Consider the following 18,025-nt stretch of genomic DNA (forward strand, 5'->3'; position numbering starts at 1 on the left):
GGATCTCATACCAGTACCAACCCTAGCAGAATTGAAAATCAAAATAACGATAACTGAACCAAATTCAGATGTTTGTTCTGAGGAGGTAGATGGCATCATGCATACTGTAGAAGACACATTGTCTAAATTATGTGCATGAATTTCAGGTATTACACCACACTGGAAAACTCCCAAGACTCCACAACATGGAAGGAATGGTATAATAAACATGAGTGTGTCATGCTTTTAGATGGAGCAGTCTGTATCATGTTTGAGTCACAACTTGTTTTCCAATTGCCCCCTTTGTAGGTCTGGTTTCTGATGCCAACCGGCACTCTCCATCCAAGAAAGTCGGTGAGTCAGAATTTGTTGGTACTCCCTAACTTTTGAGGATTTTGTTTTCATAGAGATATCGGAATGCAGTATTACAACCCACATGGTTCCCCACAACATACACCAAATGGTATGTCATTGTATTTCTCTAATTTGCTTCGACAATGAAATGTCTTTCTAGACAAATTTAAATCGCACTAGTTGACATTTTTATAAATGTTACAGCCTTTGTTTTTCTCTCTACATGGAAACTACCAAAAGTTTGATCTGAAAGAGACAGCATCGTTGCAGCGGCAAGAAGGCGGTCAAAGACACAGAGATTCAAGACTGTATGTTTGGTGAGTTATCTCACAGGTAAACTACTTAATATGACAACACAGTTGTTTTTAAGCACAATGCTCTGAAGTAGTTTCTTTTGTGGCATAAAACCATTCCTCCTCGTGCCTCCCGGCAGTCCATTTATCTTAAAAATCTCCACGGCCACCGATGCAAAAGCATGAGGAAACGGCCAGTGTTTGTGGGATTTACAATCTATTAAAATGAAGTGTTCACATTCACCAATTTTTTTACTACCTCAATATATAAATATACTTCAGAAGTTAATGAGCTAGTCTCGTTTTCAGCGCTGTGACGTGTGACAGGCAAGCGCGTTCATGTTTGTGGGCGTGTGCGATTAGTGGAATCACTGGATGGAGTAGGAGCTGTTTAGAGGGGGATGAGTTGAAATGCATATTTCAAATCTTGCATATCTTACCAAAAAATTGAGACTAGAATCAGGTGATGGTAAAATTGCAAGCTATAAGATATACCGTATTTTCCGGACTATAAGCCGCTACTTTTTTCCTAGATTTTGAGCCATGCGGCTTATAGTCCGGTGCGGCTATTCTGTGGATTTTTCTTCCACCGCTCGGGGCGCTCTAACCGGAATGACAGTACAATTCAATACAATACATTTCCCATTAAATGGATGTGACTGCAGGTGGAGGAGTTCAACAGGCGAGGGCGCCCTAGACTTGGTTATTGCATTAGGTGCTATAATGCTTTGATTTTATGTTTTCGTAGAGGTCCCTGAAGTGCACATGAATGCGATTGGCTGATTACGTCTGCTCTATTGTTTCGATGTGAAATGCTATTGTTGATTTAGCACGTCGTGTGTTAGATTGGCTGACTGTATTAACATAAAACAAGATAGGTGCATATGTAGAATGTAGTAGAACAATAGATGGACATTAGCTGACAAACTGGAGCGGCAGTCGGCAGTGAAATGAAGAGAAGTACTGTTTATTTTCTCTTGGTTCTCTTCTGTTTTAATCAGCAACGTTGCTGCAGTGTGAAAAGGCACTGTTCGGAAAGAATCTGCTCAGGTACAAACATGTACATTTACAGTTCATAATCGTTCTGTAAATGCAATAAAAATATAAAAATTTTCAACATACATGGGTGCAGCTTATATAAAGGTGCGGCTTATTTAAGTTTTTTTCCAAAATGTTCTAAAAATAGAGTATGTGCGGCTTAACGGGTGCAGCTTATAGCCCGGAAAATACGGTAAGTATTTTTAGAAGTGCTTGGATGGAGCCAGGCTTGTTATTTGCACTTGCCAGTCAAGTGTTTTAAGTTGCTGACTGCTGGTTATTTATTTTAATCTTGTCTTTCAGTTGCTGCTCAACAGTTTGACTGCGCGCTGACCCAGAAAGATTTTGTACAGCTGGGAAGCATTGGCTTCATTTCGCTCATGAGCATAAAGGGGGCATCCCAACGCATGCTACTGCCCCAGACCCAAGTCAAGCTTAGTTTACTGTGGTATTGTTCTTTATTGGATGGATTGTTATGTTATGTGTTATGTTCCAAAATATATTTTTTACATCAATATGGACTGTTACAGTCAATCACTTTAGATTTAGTCGGATTAAATCTTATGGTACGTGGTTGACAAACATTTCAGATTACTCAAATACGACTAAAACTAAATCATCTTATTTGAAACACTGACTATAATTTTATGTAAGGCCAAATAGAGAGGCTTGGGTTTACTTGAAGTATTTTGATCTCTTCTAATATATTTAAGTAAGTAATGAAAAAGCTAACATTTTGTAGTGGACTAACCCAATATTTTTGTTAGTCCTTTTTTAAACTTTATTGTAACATTTAATTCCAATTTAGATGATGGCTGAATTAATGCTGTTTCCTTAACATTGATTCAACAAAAAATGTTGGTTCTGGTTTAGATGATGGTTGAATCAACATTGATGTTATGTGATATATGGTTCAAAAGCAAACGTTGACCCAACATTTTATCAACCTTGCACTTTCTGTATATTTTCTACTTTAGCTTTCAACGTAGATTCAACATTTAAGATGAACTGTATTTCAACATTGATTCACCCATACTTTGCTATCTGGGTTGTCTACACGTAGCCGGGGTTTTTTAACAACCGTATATCCCCCCCTTGCCTGCGTTGGAATACACATTAAAAAAATGCATCCACACGTAACCGCAAAAGTGCGTTTTCAAACGCACGCCAAGCCTCTAGGCGACAGTAGTTAGCCAAATACTGTCCATTCGGAAGAACTACCGTCCTTCGACGTCACCAAAAACACTGCGCCAAACTTGTTCGGGAGAACCGACAAAAGGTCAGAATTGCTTTTAAACCTTTCACCGAGAAGCAGTGGCTGGTTGTGGACAAACAAGTAAGCAAAAAGCGCATCGAGAATGGCTATAACCAACGCAGAACCGCGAGAGTCCATGTTGACTCTAATGAAAAAACAAGTCACGCAAGTGGCGTCAAAGCATTGTCACACGGTGACGACGTAAATCTCCGGCTATACCCGTCCAGACGAAAACGCGGATCAGGAAATATCCGGATATATCCACAAATCTTCACTGCGGCCGAAGTTTTGCGTTTTCACTGAAAAAACTGCGGGGACCTGTGGATGATAGGGCTAACCGCAGGCTTATATCCAGCGTTTTCAAAAACCCAGGATACGTGTAGACAGGGCCTAAAACTACCGGGGTGTAAAGGTATTCTGTCGATTATTTGCAAAGACGACAAATCGCACACCGTACACGGCAGCTTTGGATTTTGGAGAGGTGCGCGGCTGCGTAGGTGTGGAGCACTCTGCGAGAGCGACGAATTGGCTACCTCATCACATTTTTGCTATGCGCTGCAGAGGTATAATTGACTGATGGCGAATTAACATTTCATGCGGTATCATGCGGTCGCAACCCATTTTGTTTTTTTTGGGAGTTTTTACATTTTTTTTATTAAATTCTCTTGAAAATTTCTTGGGCGGCCGTCTGTTTACTTGGGCGGCCCGCCCAAGTATTAACATGGTGTGAGAAACACAAAATGACTGGTAAATTTAAAGGGCTGGTTGGGCCGGGATGGACATGTTTTTTTTATATATCTATTGATCAGGAAATTGAAAAGAGTTGTCATTTTCTATTGTATCCATTCATTGTGGAGAAATTAGGAAATAAGTGACTCCATGATTAACACCTCTTGTTAATGAGGAGAATGGCCGCGCCCCCTACCGTCTGCCCTTGTTCAGTCAGAGTCACTGGAGGGACCGATTACAAACTCTCCTCTTGGAAATCATTGTACTTTCATTGCTTATAACGTCCAAAAACAGTGATCAATTCGCACCAACATTTATGTGGACATCCCTACTAATGACCACTTCAACATATCAAAAGGATTAACTTCTCCGTGGCTGATTTATATGACAATGAAGAAATCTGGAAGTGAGCAGAGCTACATAGATTTATGCTGGGACGAGCGCACACTGCTTCTTTGCTAAAAAAAAAAACACTGCTACTTTGCTGAACACAGGACGGGCAAGGCATTTAACATCAGTCAGGATATTTACAGAGACTGAAGTGGGAATGAGTAGACGTGCACATTTATTTGGAGGAGAATGGCCCCAGTTTTTCGGCCTATAACACGCCGTCCAATGTAACGTAACAGCCGAAATGGTGCATTCCAATGCAGCCACACTCGGATGTGGAGTCGGATGCACAGGTTCAAGACACCCCTGGTGTTTGTTGAGGTCTTACCTCACGATGACACCGCTTTACTCTCGCGGCTGCAAGCGATGTTGGACAACGCACGCGACTGCCTTTGAGGCAACCCCGCGACATGAAGACGTAGGCTGGGCGGACAGTAAGGAGATAATCTTGTGCTAACACCTTTTGTTTCAACGGCCTAAAGCAGGGGTGTCCAAACTCGGTCCTCAAGGGCCTGCCTGTTTTCCATCTTTCCCAGCTGCAACGCACCTGTTTCAAAAGATAATGATCGTTATCAAGCTTCTTCAGAGATTGCTGATGAGCTGATCATTTAAATCAGGTGTGATGCAGCAAGGAGAGCCGGAAAATGGGCAGGAAAGCGGCCCTTGAGGACCGGAGCTGGACACCCCTGGCCTAAAGCTAGTAGTTGCTATTAGCTGTACCGTTACTTCACTGTTTGCCGGGGAGGGAAGAGCTGGTAGGGAATCCATGCTTGCCTGATTGCTTGCCCACTGCCAGTCGCCGTCTGCCTCCCGAGAGTTTACATGAGTTCAACGTCGCTAAATGTCCGAAATATAAGCAGTCGAGGTTCGTGTGCGCATTCATGCTCTTGTCCGTTTCAGCCTGTTTAAGTGGAGAAGCGATCGCCACGGTATTTTGGATTTTGTGGATGTCATCATGATGACATCACGTTTTATGTCAATAAATCCAAACTATTGTGCAGAACACTATTATACTTTCACAGGTTGAAGTGGACAAGAGTAGTAATGTGCATTTACATTTTGGTGGCGATCGGTTGCCGTTTTGACAACAGAACTGACAAAGGGAGCAATAATACCATGCTTGCCTCCCTCCCGTGATGTAGAACGCTGAGACCGAAAAAATAACAAGCCTAGCCCCAAAAAGGGCGGTGCAATTTATCGTAAATATAATCACAAAAAAAGACCTTAAATCAGTAGAGACTTTTGGGTGGAGCATTTTAGTACTGATATCATTTTTACATGCCTTTAATATAAGTGCCAATTTTAAGCTCATCCAAGTGTCACTTAAATCTAACAATGTCATGTAAATTCAACGCGATGTTTCATAAAATCAACGTAATGATGTCTCATAAATTCAACGCAATTGCACTGAACAAATTCAACACAACTATGTTATGTAGTAGTAAATTAAGAATGTTTTTTTTTAATTTGTCAGCCCCCACCCCCTGCCCCAAAAATGGGCATCCGGCCGGGCCGAAGGGTCAGACCGGTCCGGCCCCGGGACGGACTGCCCAGCTCTGAGATCTTTTAAAAAACAAGATTCAGGACTAAACTGATGGAACGTTGTGTTTCTGTAAAAGGAATCATTTTATGGAACAACCTGAACCAAGAATCTAAGTCAGACTTTGTTTTTAAAAAATTAACTAAAGCCAGTATGTTAAAGAAATATGAAATATGTTTATATGAAATTTTGTTTGATCATTATTCCATTGCCATTTTTGTTTTTGTGAATGGCATTAACTGAATTGTAATTTGGGAACTAAAAACTTATGTGACTGTCAGTGTGACTAGCTGTTATAAGTATGAGTGTGTACATGTGTGTATTTATGTAACGGGCCATTCTACTGAATTGGTTCAAGTTCAGAGTTGAAAAATGTGTTAAATTTGTATTTTATTTCAGAAAAACTTTTATTGTATTCATGTTGCACCATATCTTAATGGCACAAATATAGTAAAAGTACAGTCAATTTTCAAACAGGATTTCCTAGCTTTTCCCTTATATCTTTCTTGTCCCTAAAATGTGTTACTACCGAAACACACAATTACAGAAGAATAGAAATAATTCCACTAGCCGATTCATATTTTTTTCCATCCCCCCCTCCACAGAGTATTTTTATAAATTAATATATATGGTTTTGACATCAAAACCAATCAAAATGAATCTTTGACAGAATTTAATGACCTTTTCCGAAATATATCAAAGTTTATATGATATTTTTCATTGTAAAATGTAGGAAGTTGACCATATTGACTTCAAAAGTCATCATTAATTAAAACATACCCTTAAACAATCATTATCAAAAATTCTTGGTTGATAATTCAATACTTTTTATTTTTGTTAAAACAACATTTTTTTCGGTAGTGACTGCAACATTTCAGTAGTGACCATATTGCTGCTGCTGTTGCAGTAATACTTTGTGTGAGGGTAGCATTGTAATCACTTAACTAGTTTTGCTATATTTTAACTTTCAACGTGTATTATAACTCATGAAACATTATTTTTTTCCATTTTCTACTGCTTTGTGCTGTACGCAGGGTCGCAGGGGCTTGGAGTTGATCGTAGCTGACTTAGGGCAAAAGCAGGGTACACGCTGGACTGGCCACCTCTCCATCACAGGGCTCTTCATCATTGAAAAATATGTGGTTTCACCTTCCAAATGGAAATTTAATTGGAATGACAAACATTTTTGTAACATACATTTCCCTGTGTGTATGTTCCCTCTCTCTGTGTTTTTTGAGAGACATCCGGTGGTCTTGTCTTTTCCTCCATGCTCTTCTGACTTTCATTTGCTCAGCTGGATAATTCATTGGTAGACTTCAGATTTCCTTCTTCCTTCCATCTATTATTTCTTTCTATTTCCTTTATTAAATATTCTTTGGATTTCACTGGGTCATTGTAACCCTTCGCCTGTACTCTTGTCTCTGCTAGGCTTTTTGGCATTTTTGTGTTTTTCCCTTCAAATTAAGATAAAATATGAAATAGAATATTGTTAAAATCAGAGAGATCCATGTATGACATATGTATTTATGTATCATATTATTCAAAACTTTCTTTATTCAAAAATAAACATCATATTTTCACTACCGAAACCATTATGTCACAACCAAAACCTTTCTGTATGTTTCGGTAGTGACTGTTTCGGTTTTATTTTTCCCTTCAAATTAAGATAAAATATGAAATAGAATATTGTTAAAATCCGAGAGATCTATGTATGACATGTGTATCTATGTATTATATTATTTAAAACTTACTTTATTCAAAAATAAACATCATATTGTCACTACCGAAACCATTATGTCACAACCGAAACCTATCTGCATTGTGACGCTCACGAGTCAGAGAGAGGTATAGAGCACTTTAATTTACGTAAGCAGTAGCACAGCTTACATCTAACTCACACAATGACAGGGAAGTCACCACTCGACACATCATGCAACAGCAATAACAAAGCCATTACGGGATAACGAACGGAACTGTACCTCTGAAAACAATGGGACAGCCGAAACAACATGGAAGGTAACAGACACAATTAAACTGTCATCTATAAGATGCTGATCTGCATAGCATTACGCGGATCTGCAAAGCATGCTGGGAGGCTGACGCATTCCCAACATTGCTACACAGCCCCCGCCTAGCTGGTTAGCTGTCCTCAGCAACCACAGCGTCTATTATGTAGTCCCGTAAATAGGCAGGGGGTTGGTGATGACGGCGAGTCCGTCGGGGTGGACCCCCAGTTGGGGAGGACTGGTGTTCTTCTGTCTGTTCCTCGACCGTGGCCTCCACCTCTAGGGATGCTCGCGGTCGATAGGGGGCGAGACGATCACGGTGGAGGACCACCACCCGATTCCTGTTCAGAAGTTGCACCCGATACACCACATCGGACAGTTTTTCGAGGATGGTGCACGGCCCCACCCAGTGGCTCATGAGCTTGGGAGATGAACCCCTCCGTCTCTCCGGGCTGTAGACCCAAACTTGTGCTACCACGTCCAAGTCTTTCCCTCTGCAGCGAGCGTCATATGCCCTCTTCTGACGACAGTCGGCTTGGCCCAGAGTCTGTCGGGCTACCTCATGCACCTCCCGCAGTCGGTCCCACAGCTGGCCATAGTAGTCCATGCTGGCCTCGCCCTCCACCTCCGGTTCAGGTGGAGGACCGAACACCAAGTCAACAGGGGTTCGAAGCTCTCGTTCAAACAAGAGGGCTGCCGGGGTGCATCTCGTTGACTCTTAGACCACCGTCTGATACGCCCACAAGACCAAGGGCAAATGCAGGTCCCAGTCGCGTTGCTGGCGGTTGGTCAAGATGGCGAGTTGGGTGGCCAGAGTGCGGTTGAACCGTTCCACCAAGCCATCACTCTGAGGGTGCAGTGGCATGGTGCGGGTCTTCCTGATGCAAAGTCTCTTGCAGACCTTGCCAAAGACCTTGGCCTCAAAGTTCCGCCCCTGGTCGCTATGCAATTCCTCTGGAGCACCAAACCGGCAGAGCATCTCATTCATCAAATGTTCAGCAGTAGTAGTTGCACTTTGGTCAGGAACGGCATAAGCTTTGGGCCACTTGGTGAATCCATTGCCACCAGGACGTAGCGGTTCCCCCGATCCGTGATGGGAAAAAGGCCCAGGATGTCAACGGCCACACGCTCCATGGGTGCTCCCACCTGGTACTGCTGTATGGAGGCGTGTGAGCACTGTGTCGGACCCTTCTGTGCTGTGCAGGTGTCACAACGATACACATGTATCTCCACGTCCTGGTGACACCCTGGCCAATAGAAACGGGAACGGAGGCGCAGTCTTTGTGACCCCGAAGTGACCAGTTCCAGCCGAGCTGTGGACAAGCCGAAGCACTTGTGTCCTCAAGTCACGCGGTACCAGGAGTTGGAGGACATCGCGGGTGCCGGACGGGTTCCTCCAACGGCGGTAGAAGAACTGGTCGTGGACGACAAGGCTGGTCCACTGCGAGTGGAGTGCCTTAGTCTCTTGGTCGTGCATGGAGATGGCCGCCCATGCTGGTCGTTGACCGGCTGTCAGCCATCCTCGGACACGACCGAGGACATGGTCTGCCTCTTGTGCATGTCTTACTCCCACCAAGTCGACTTCTGCCGTGTCTGGGACCACTGTTGCACTTCATGGTTGGTGGTGGCTTCTCAAAGTGCTGCGGCCACCGCGGACACTGGTTCTGCTTCCTCCTGATGTTGACAGTGTCGACAGTCGGTGCAAGGCCGTTGAGACAGGGCATCGGCGTTGGTGTGCTGGCGTCCCGGCCGATGTTGGACTTGGAAGACATAGTCCTGAAACGTCTCCATCCCTCGAGCCAGCTGCCCTTCAGGTTCTCGGAAGTTCAGCAGCCAGGTCAGTGAGGCATGGTCGGTGCGCAGGAGGACTTTTTGCCCGTAAAGATATGGTTAGAACCGGCGGGATGCCAAAACAACAGCCAGCAATTCTCGTTGCGTGACACAGTAGTTCCGCTCAGGCCGGCTGAGAGCATGACTGTAGTAAGCCACAACTTTCTCACCATGCTCTCCTTCTCCGCTCCCACGCCCACGTTGCTGGCGTCGGTGTCCACGATGAATGGCCACTGGAGGTCAGGGTAGGCCAACACTGGGGCCCCAACTAATGCTGTCTTGAGTCGAACGAAGGCGCGTTCACAGTCCTCATTCCACTGGAATATGTGGGCCTTTTGTGTCAGTCTGTGAAGGGGGTGGCAATGGTGGGAAAGTCCCGAATGAATCGGCGGAAGTAGGACGCCAGGCCCAGGAAGCTGCGCAGCTCGCTGATGTTCTCCGGTACCGGCCATTCCTTCACGGCCGCTGTCTTTGCTGGGTCGGTGGCCACCCCTGTTGCATTGATGACATGCCCCAAGAATGCCGTCTCTCGCCTGAACAGGTGGCATTTCTTGGGGTGGAGACGAAGCCTAGCTTGTCGGATGGCGCTGAACACCTCTTGCAGGTGCTCCAGTGCGCCCGAAAAGTTCACCATATGGACCAAGAGATCATCCAGGTAGTCGACACAGCGGTGGAATGTCAGCAAGGACTCTTTCCATCAAGCGATCAAAGGTGGCGGGAGCATTGCATAGTCCAAATGGCATCACCTTGAGCTGCCATAATCCTCGACCCAAGGAAAATGCAGTCTTTGGTCGCGCCTCTGGGGACAGCTCCACCTGCCCGTACCCACTTCGCAGGTCGAGGGAACTGAACCAGGAGGACCCAGAGATGCAGTCCAGGGCGTCGTCAATGCAGGGAAGAGGATAGAAGTCCTTGCATGTGACTCCATTGAGCCGCCGGTAGTCCACGCAGAACCACCAGGTGCCATCCTTTTTCCTGACTAGGACCACCGGAGCGGCCCACGGGCTGGATGAAGGCTCTATTATCCCTGCTTCAAGCATCTCTTTGATTTGTTTGTCTGCAGCGGCCCGCTTGGCAAAGGGGAGGCGCCGAGGGCGCAGGCGAATGGGGGGCCGCATTCCCGGTGTCAATCTCATGCTGGACCAGGCTGGTGTGCATGCAATCTTGGTCTTTCGCGGCAAAGATGTCAGTGAAGCAGTCTAGCAATGTTCGTAACTGGCACTTTTGGTCCGTATCCAACCCTTCACAGCTTCGTTGGTACAGCTCATTGATGGCTTCGATCGTCTCAGGGGAAGGGGCTTGTGGACCTTGCGCCGTCGTCTTTGGGACAGCACACCCGCTTGGCGTCAGTTGCACAGATGTGGACTGTAATTCCTCCCCACCAGCGGTGTGCAGGGGGACCACCAAGAGCCCAGTTGTAGCGCAGCTCCCGGTACGTCCACCACCGCCTTCCATTTGGACAGCAAGTCCAGCCCTATAATACAGGGGTCCTGAATTTGAGCCAACCAGAACTTGTGATCCACTTGCTGTCCGGCTACCATCACAGTGAGAGTCTTTGTGCCCCTCATTTTGGCTCTTGCTCCGGTTATAGTAGTGATGTGAAGATTGGTGGACCTCCATCCTCGCGGTCGCGGGCCTTTCGTGTCAGGTAGAATAGGATGAGGGAAATAGTGGACCCTGTGTCCAACAAGGCCTTGTACTGTCTCCCGTTGACGTCACAGTACAAGTATAGTCCACACGCTGGGCCAAGGCGGCCCAGGTGCAACTGAGAATGGGAGTTTGTGTGGGAGGAGTTAATGGGTGGCAGTTTTCCGTCTGTGCCACCCTCGCCTAGTTTAACTCCTCGAGAGCAGAACGTTTTGGGGCTGGGCAGTGGCATGCCAAATGCACTGGTTCTCCACAGCGAAAGCATCCAGCTGGTCGACTGTGTCCCTCCTTTCTACCTGACCCCTTCTGACGTCGCCGCAGCTGGCGTTGAGGTGTGGCTGACACTTGGCAAACGGCCTCATCGTCGTCCTCACTGTCCTCCTGCTGCGCGCTGCTCTCTAGCTCCGTGCGGCGGGCTCGATGTCTTGGCCCACTATCTCCCCTGCTGTCACACAGGATGTGCTCGACACGTTCGGCCTCACTCAGGGCAATTGGCAATGTCTTTGGAGCGTGCAGGTGAACGTGCTGCTTGAGTTGCTGTGGTCGAAGCAACCTCATGACTGAATGTGCTGTAACCTTGTCGCGCATGAAGCTGGAGATCTGCGGCATAGGCACCCAAGCTCTCATTTGTCCTCCGGTGTCGGTTAGATAACTTGTCTCTGGCGTCATCAGCATAGTTGCAGTGTCCAAAGCGCCGTAGCAGGGCCCCCTCGAGCGCTTGCCAGTTAAGCCGCTCGTATGACTGAAGGCCGGTGAGGATCTGCAGTGCCCTGCGTTCCAACGCGAGGGCAACTTGGACTGTCGTCTCTTCTGCTGACCATCCATTGAAGCGTGCTGCCATTTGGACCTGAATAAGGTAAGTCTCCGGTGGCCCTTCCCCATTGTAGCGTGGCAACTTGGTCATCGCTCTCGAACTCGGCCTTTCCATGACTTCAGTTGGAGCCCTGATGCCGCTAGCCATGCTGTTCTCTTGATGTGGAAGGTCGCTCGTGACCTCTTCGGAGCGCCCCCTGTGGTTGTAACCTTCAGATGAGGTGATGCTTGTCTCCTCTTTCACTCTCCGTTCTAAGGAGCGATGCGAATGATTGCTTGTCGCCTCTGCAAGGCGCCCCCTCTCGTCGATCTCTTCCGCTCTCCGTTCTAGGGAACGTCACGGGGGGTTGCTTATCGCCTCTGCAGGGCGCCCCACCCTGTCGATCACTGCCGCTCTTCGTTCTTGAGGGCGTCGCTCACTCGCTCCGTCGGGGAAACTTAATCTCATCCGTTCCGTTTGCTGTGCAATACTATCTCTCTCCATCTGGAAGCACGATATGAACTCTTCAATCTCTTTGACTGTGGTTGCCATCCTGCAATTCCACTTCTGACACCAGTGTGGCGCTCACGAGTCAGAGAGAGGTATCGAGCACTTTTATTTACGTAAGCAGTAGCACGGCCTACAGCTAACTCACACAATGACAGGTGCAGAGTCACCACTCGACACATCACGCACAGTCACGGTGCAACAGCAATAACAAAGCCATCACTGGAAAACGAACAGAACCTGAAAACAATGGGACAGCCGAAACAACATGGAAGGTAACAGACACACTCGTTCAATTAAACTGTCATTTATGAGATGTTGATCTGCATAGCATTACGCGGATCTGCAAAGCATGCTGGGAGGCTGACGCGCTCCCAGCGTCGCTACAGTATGTTTCGGTAGTGACTGTTTCGGGTTTATTTGTTCCTTCAAATTTTGATAAAATATGGAATATAATATTGTTAAAATCAGAAAGATCTATGTAGGACATATGTATCTATGTATTACATTATTTAAATTCTATTCAGGGTGTCCCCCGCCTACTGCCCGAAGACAGCTGGGATAGGCTCCAGCACGGCCCACGACCCTTGTGAGGATAAGCGGTATCGATAATGGATGGATGGATAATGGATGGATGGATGGATGTATAGATCATGGTGACCAGCAGCCTTCATCAATGCAGCCGCTGGTTGTAATGGAAACCTTAATCACGTGATCAAAAAAAATGACAGCGTCAAAAGGGATTAATGCCGAGAAAAATGAGCTAAATTGACAGCCCTAGTATATATGTATGAATATGTGTTTGTATGTTTTTTTTCTTGTTGCTAATGTTATTAAATCACATTTTCTTTTTTTGTAACTTAATCTGGGGAGAAAGGGGCAGATAAAATGATACTTTGTCCTTTTTCTGCTCCATTTCATTCGAGATTGGAGAACATTTATGTTCATATTATATTGTTATTTCTTCTTTTATAAATGAAGGAAATAAATGTACAAAACAAAACAAACAAAACCACTATGATGAAAAATAAGTTCCTAGATGTCTTCAGGCCTGGACTATCATCAAATATGAAAAATGTCGAGAAGATAGGATCATCTGAATCAAGTTGTAGAAGCTTTTACTGTCACAGTGAATAATCAGACCTTGCGGCACTGTCATGGCCATGCCCTTTGCTGAAAAGTCACAATATTCTGCGTAGAGTAAGATCAACAACATGAGGTTTTTCAGACTAATTATCAGTCGGATTCGTTCAACTGACTCTGTGCAGTACATTAAAACGTAAAAAAATGACAATTCTAGTCATCACTAGGTGGCGCGATATGTATAACAGGAAATTGTCATATACATGTCTTCAGGTCGCAACTATGTTGAAGTTTGATTTTTTGGGATGTGCAGGGGAGTTATTACAGAGGAAGTCCAAACACGGCACTCCGATTAATATTGCATTTGTGAAATTTGAGTTAAGCAGCAAAATCCCGCTATTTGTAGCCATCTTAGGGAGTGTCCATTTTGCCACTTGCTGTCAACTGAAAATGACATCACAGTTGCTCAGGGCTCAGGTAACAACCAATCACGGCCTACCTGTTTTCTGAAACTGAGCCATGATTGGTCGTTACCTGAGCCCTGAGCAACTTTGATGTCATTTAAAGTTGACACCAAGTTGCAAAATGGCCACCCCCTGAGATGGACAAAAAAGAGTGAATTTTACTGCTCAACTCATATTCCGCAACGCAATATTAATCAGGATGCCGTGTTTTAACAATAGGGGCTGCATTGAACATATTATTGTAAAAAAAAAAAAAAAAAAAAAAAAAAAAAAAAGATTGACTTCCGCTTTAAGCATTTCCTCCTTTTTGGCAAAGGAAATATTAGAAGCAAGCTTTGATGCCCCGGCTCATCATATAGTATTTCGAAAACTCAAAAAAATATTCTCTGTTTTTGCACCAGGTCTTAAGATAGTACAGCCGAAATTTGAAGTCAATCGGATTAATCCTCTTGGACATGGGTGCAAAAGTATGCCCCCTGTAAATGTGCAAAAATGGGCCAAAATTGGACATTCAAAAATTCATAGTTCATTTTCTGTTCACTTTTGCAAATAGCAGCAATGGACTTTTTTGTATGTCTTGGGGTGTTTGCATGCATGCTGTCAGTCACTCATATAGCAGTACACTATACAACAGCAGCAAACTTTCTGCCCACCAGTTCATGGTTACGGTTGCAGTGAAAGTTAATTTATCTGTTGCTCACAGATGTGCTCACACTTTGGTTTTTTTGTGCGATGGTATTTTTCCAAACTTCTTTTTTATTGTCATAGGTCCGAAGAAAGTGAATACTGAGAAGAATTGTTTGATGTCCATGGAATTAGAGCATGCGATCACAGAAAAATATCAGCAAACGTGTCCAAAAAAGCTAAATAAATTGTGAACATTAAATTCAGTGAAGGCGGCACGGTGGTCGACTGGTTAACACGTCCGCCTCACAGTTCAGAGGTCGTGGGTTCGATACCGGCTCCGGCCTACCGGTGTGGAGTTTGCATGTTCTCCCCATGCCTGCGTGGGTTTCCTCCCACATTCCAAAAACATGCATAGTAAGTTGATTGGACTCTGTAAATTGCCCCTTGGTGTGATTGTGGGTGCGGATGTTTGTTTGTCTCTGTGTGCCCTGCGATTGGCTGGCAACCAATTCAGGGTGTCCCCCGCCTACTGCCCGAAGGCAGCTGGGATAGGCTCCAGCACGCCCCGCGTGAGGATAAGCGGTATCGATAATGGATGGATGGAAATTCAGTGAAAGTGAAGTGAGAAAAAAAAATTACAATGAATGCTTCATTCTCCATACATTCTATTTAAGTGAAGCACAATGTTATTCTATTGAGTGAAAAAAAATCCTAAAACATTTGTTAGCAGCCCATAACATAAAAATGGCTCATAATTTAATAAATTACTACTTTATAAAATATACGGTGGTATGACCATAAGGTAATAACTGGCTAGTATCATAGGAAATAAATCTATAACATAACAACTTTTGGCCGACAACTTAATAACTTATTTCCAAAGCGGCCCGCGGACCCGTACCGGGCCGGTGATGGGGAATCCCGGATTTAGAGGATGGATTGTATTAGCTGTAGCACTATAGTTAGAAGAATTTTATAATGATCCATTCATTCTCTGTACCGCTTATCCAAACTAGGGTCACGGGTTAGCAGGTGAGAGGTGGCGAGAATTTAAAAGGGTTTCTTCAAATAACATTTGAAAGCAAAAACAGCAATGCCATGATCCACTTTTATTCAACTTAAATGGTTATCAAGGAATAAATTAATTTAGCTAATATCTTACCCTAGAATTAGGTGAAAAGGCAAAAGGAGAGGAAAGATGGGCATATTAACAGAGAAAACAATCGTGAGAAGTGGTTCGGGTGGGTGGATAGGGGTGAGGGGCGGTGAAGACAGCACTGTTTTCCTTGAGGGGTGAGCTATGTAGATCAGAGCCCCAGGGACTGCATGAACTGCTATAGCCTGCCCCCTGTCTCCAGAAACAGCATGAACGCAGTGCCATATAATGAATAAACAAATCTAATCACAAAAACAGATAGACAATAAACATAACGATAGACATTATTACACAAGGTTCTGATTTTAGATAGTGTCTGCTGACATTGTATTTGCTTATGTCTGCAGGATGGGAATAAAAGTATCTCAGTCAGTGTTTGGACTTTGACACTTGATGTGGGTCAAAAATAAGAAAATTAGGACTGTCGTTGGAGAGCTTCCAGTCTTCTTGCCAGGCTAAAATGTTTAAGGACCTTTACCGTAGCGTAGAGGTTTAATTTCAGATCTTCTTAACCAATTCAATACTACCTCTGTACTTAGTTTTGATAAGACTCATTCCTTTATTCCATTAAAATCAACATTTGCGTATTTAATAAAGACACCCTCAAATAATTAACTTGCTAAATCAATAATATTATAGGAAAAGATACAGCATTAATCCATGTTAATCACACAACTTCATCTCCAATGGTTGCAACTATCAATAAAACCTTGGACACACAAACAGTCACATGAAATAACAGTTTTTCCCCATCATCCAGAGACCTTGGAAATATCTGAAATTATTGACTGATTGATTGATTGATTGAACGAATGAACAAATAAACGAATGAATGACCATGACAGATTATTATGTTTGAGAGAGAAATTGCATCCACACATTCTGGAAGGGACATGCGTCTGAACAGTATTGAATGTATGATTCCAAACAGTTTAAAATTAGACATGTCATAAAGACGATTTGGATACTGATTTATTCAAATCAGTCTATTAACTCTGCTGTTTGCAAACTCACTGGATGTGCCAGGTCTGTCAGCCGCCTGGAGGGGATTTGCCAAAGAAGCATGACAATTGTTTCCGCACATTATCCATTTCCACTCAATAGAAATGACGACACAAAACATATAGCTGAATTTTACCCCGCCCCCACGACCCACTCTCTCAGCAATCTATGTCGTGCAATTAAGGCATTCAAACCACTGCATAGGCAGCTTCAACTCATAAATCGTGTCATGACATATTGCCGAATTCCTTACGTTTGACAAGAGAATTTGAGAAGCATGTTCATTTACCATATAAGAGTTTCCAGTCTGCTGCATGGTCCACAACAGTCCTCTGTGCACTGCGTATCACTGGAAAATGGAGTCTTTTGTGTCGACATAGCCCGTAAGAAATACAAGGATGAAATGTTCCACATATAAAACCTCAAAGCAGTGGGTTCAAATGAACACACTGGGGGACAAAAAGGGGGGATTCTGCTTCACCAAAAAATCAGCGGTCAATCCCATCCGTTTCATTGAGTCACGTCAATATTAAGAATTACATTCAATTACGTGCATACAGCCACAACGCGCTGAGGTTTTGACGCACAAACCGTCGACTTCAGCAATGGCGGTGATACCGGAAGGAAGAACGTGATTCCACCACCGCCCGCTCCTCACGAGCTGAACTTGGCTGATTAAAAATACGAAATAAATAAATAAACAAATAAATAAATAAACACACTTTCCTCTTTCTCCTCCTCATACAGTTTTAATGCGCGCAGCGATTGGGGGTGAACAACGTCACAAGAGCGTGCTTTGTCCTAAGGATAGGAATTAATTATGTAAATTATAGTCTTCTGCTTGTATGTATACACTGTATAATTGACTGACTGTATGTAAATGAATCTTACTACAACGACATGTAATCAGTTTTTCTGTAAAAAACAAAACAGAAAAACAAAATAACACATCATTCATCAGTTATAATAATAATAATGCGTATTAATATTACAATTATTATATTATAATTATCATTTTATTATTGCCATCATTATTATTATCGTCATCATTATTATTATCATCCATTATTATTTTTATCCATAATATTATTCTTACATCCATTCATTATTACAACCATCGTACATCCATCACAGCATGTTCGTTCTGTGCTTGAATTCATGCTGGTGATTTTATGCTGGCGAACCCGGCACAAATTGTGTTTCAGTGCCAATACACTAGTATGTTATGTTCTAATGATTTGCTATCACCAGCAGAAGACGATGGGAAGACACAGCACAAAATAATATCACCTGAATATAAAAGGACTCCGACCTACCATGTATCGTCGGATT

At 44.0% G+C, this 18,025-nt stretch overlaps 1 protein-coding gene and 1 long non-coding RNA gene across 9 annotated transcripts in view; one reads left to right on the plus strand and one right to left on the minus strand.

Annotated features, from left to right (window-relative positions):
• nlgn1 (neuroligin 1) overlaps positions 1 to 17,482 on the minus strand; it is a 282,639-nt gene extending 265,157 nt beyond the window's left edge. For 6 of the 8 annotated variants that reach the window (XM_086048412.1, XM_086048408.1, XM_086048406.1 and 3 more), the window contains exon 1: positions 16,983 to 17,481. The gene's annotated coding sequence lies outside the window, so the exon portion shown is untranslated. Of the gene's footprint in view, positions 1 to 16,982 lie in introns of all 8 variants that reach the window. The other 2 variants (XM_086048405.1, XM_086048403.1) reach the window with 1 other exon arrangement.
• LOC147138001 (uncharacterized) lies at positions 178 to 2,069 on the plus strand. The gene is made up of 3 exons (XR_015089079.1): positions 178 to 442; positions 574 to 666; positions 1,968 to 2,069. It is a non-coding gene; the product is annotated as an uncharacterized LOC147138001 (long non-coding RNA).
• Positions 17,483 to 18,025: the final 543 nt, after the last annotated feature.

Source organism: Filicampus tigris, chromosome 12, assembly GCF_054856515.1.
Source record: "Filicampus tigris isolate MCC_2025a chromosome 12, RoL_Ftig_1.0, whole genome shotgun sequence".
Taxonomy (NCBI): Eukaryota; Metazoa; Chordata; class Actinopteri; order Syngnathiformes; family Syngnathidae; genus Filicampus; species Filicampus tigris.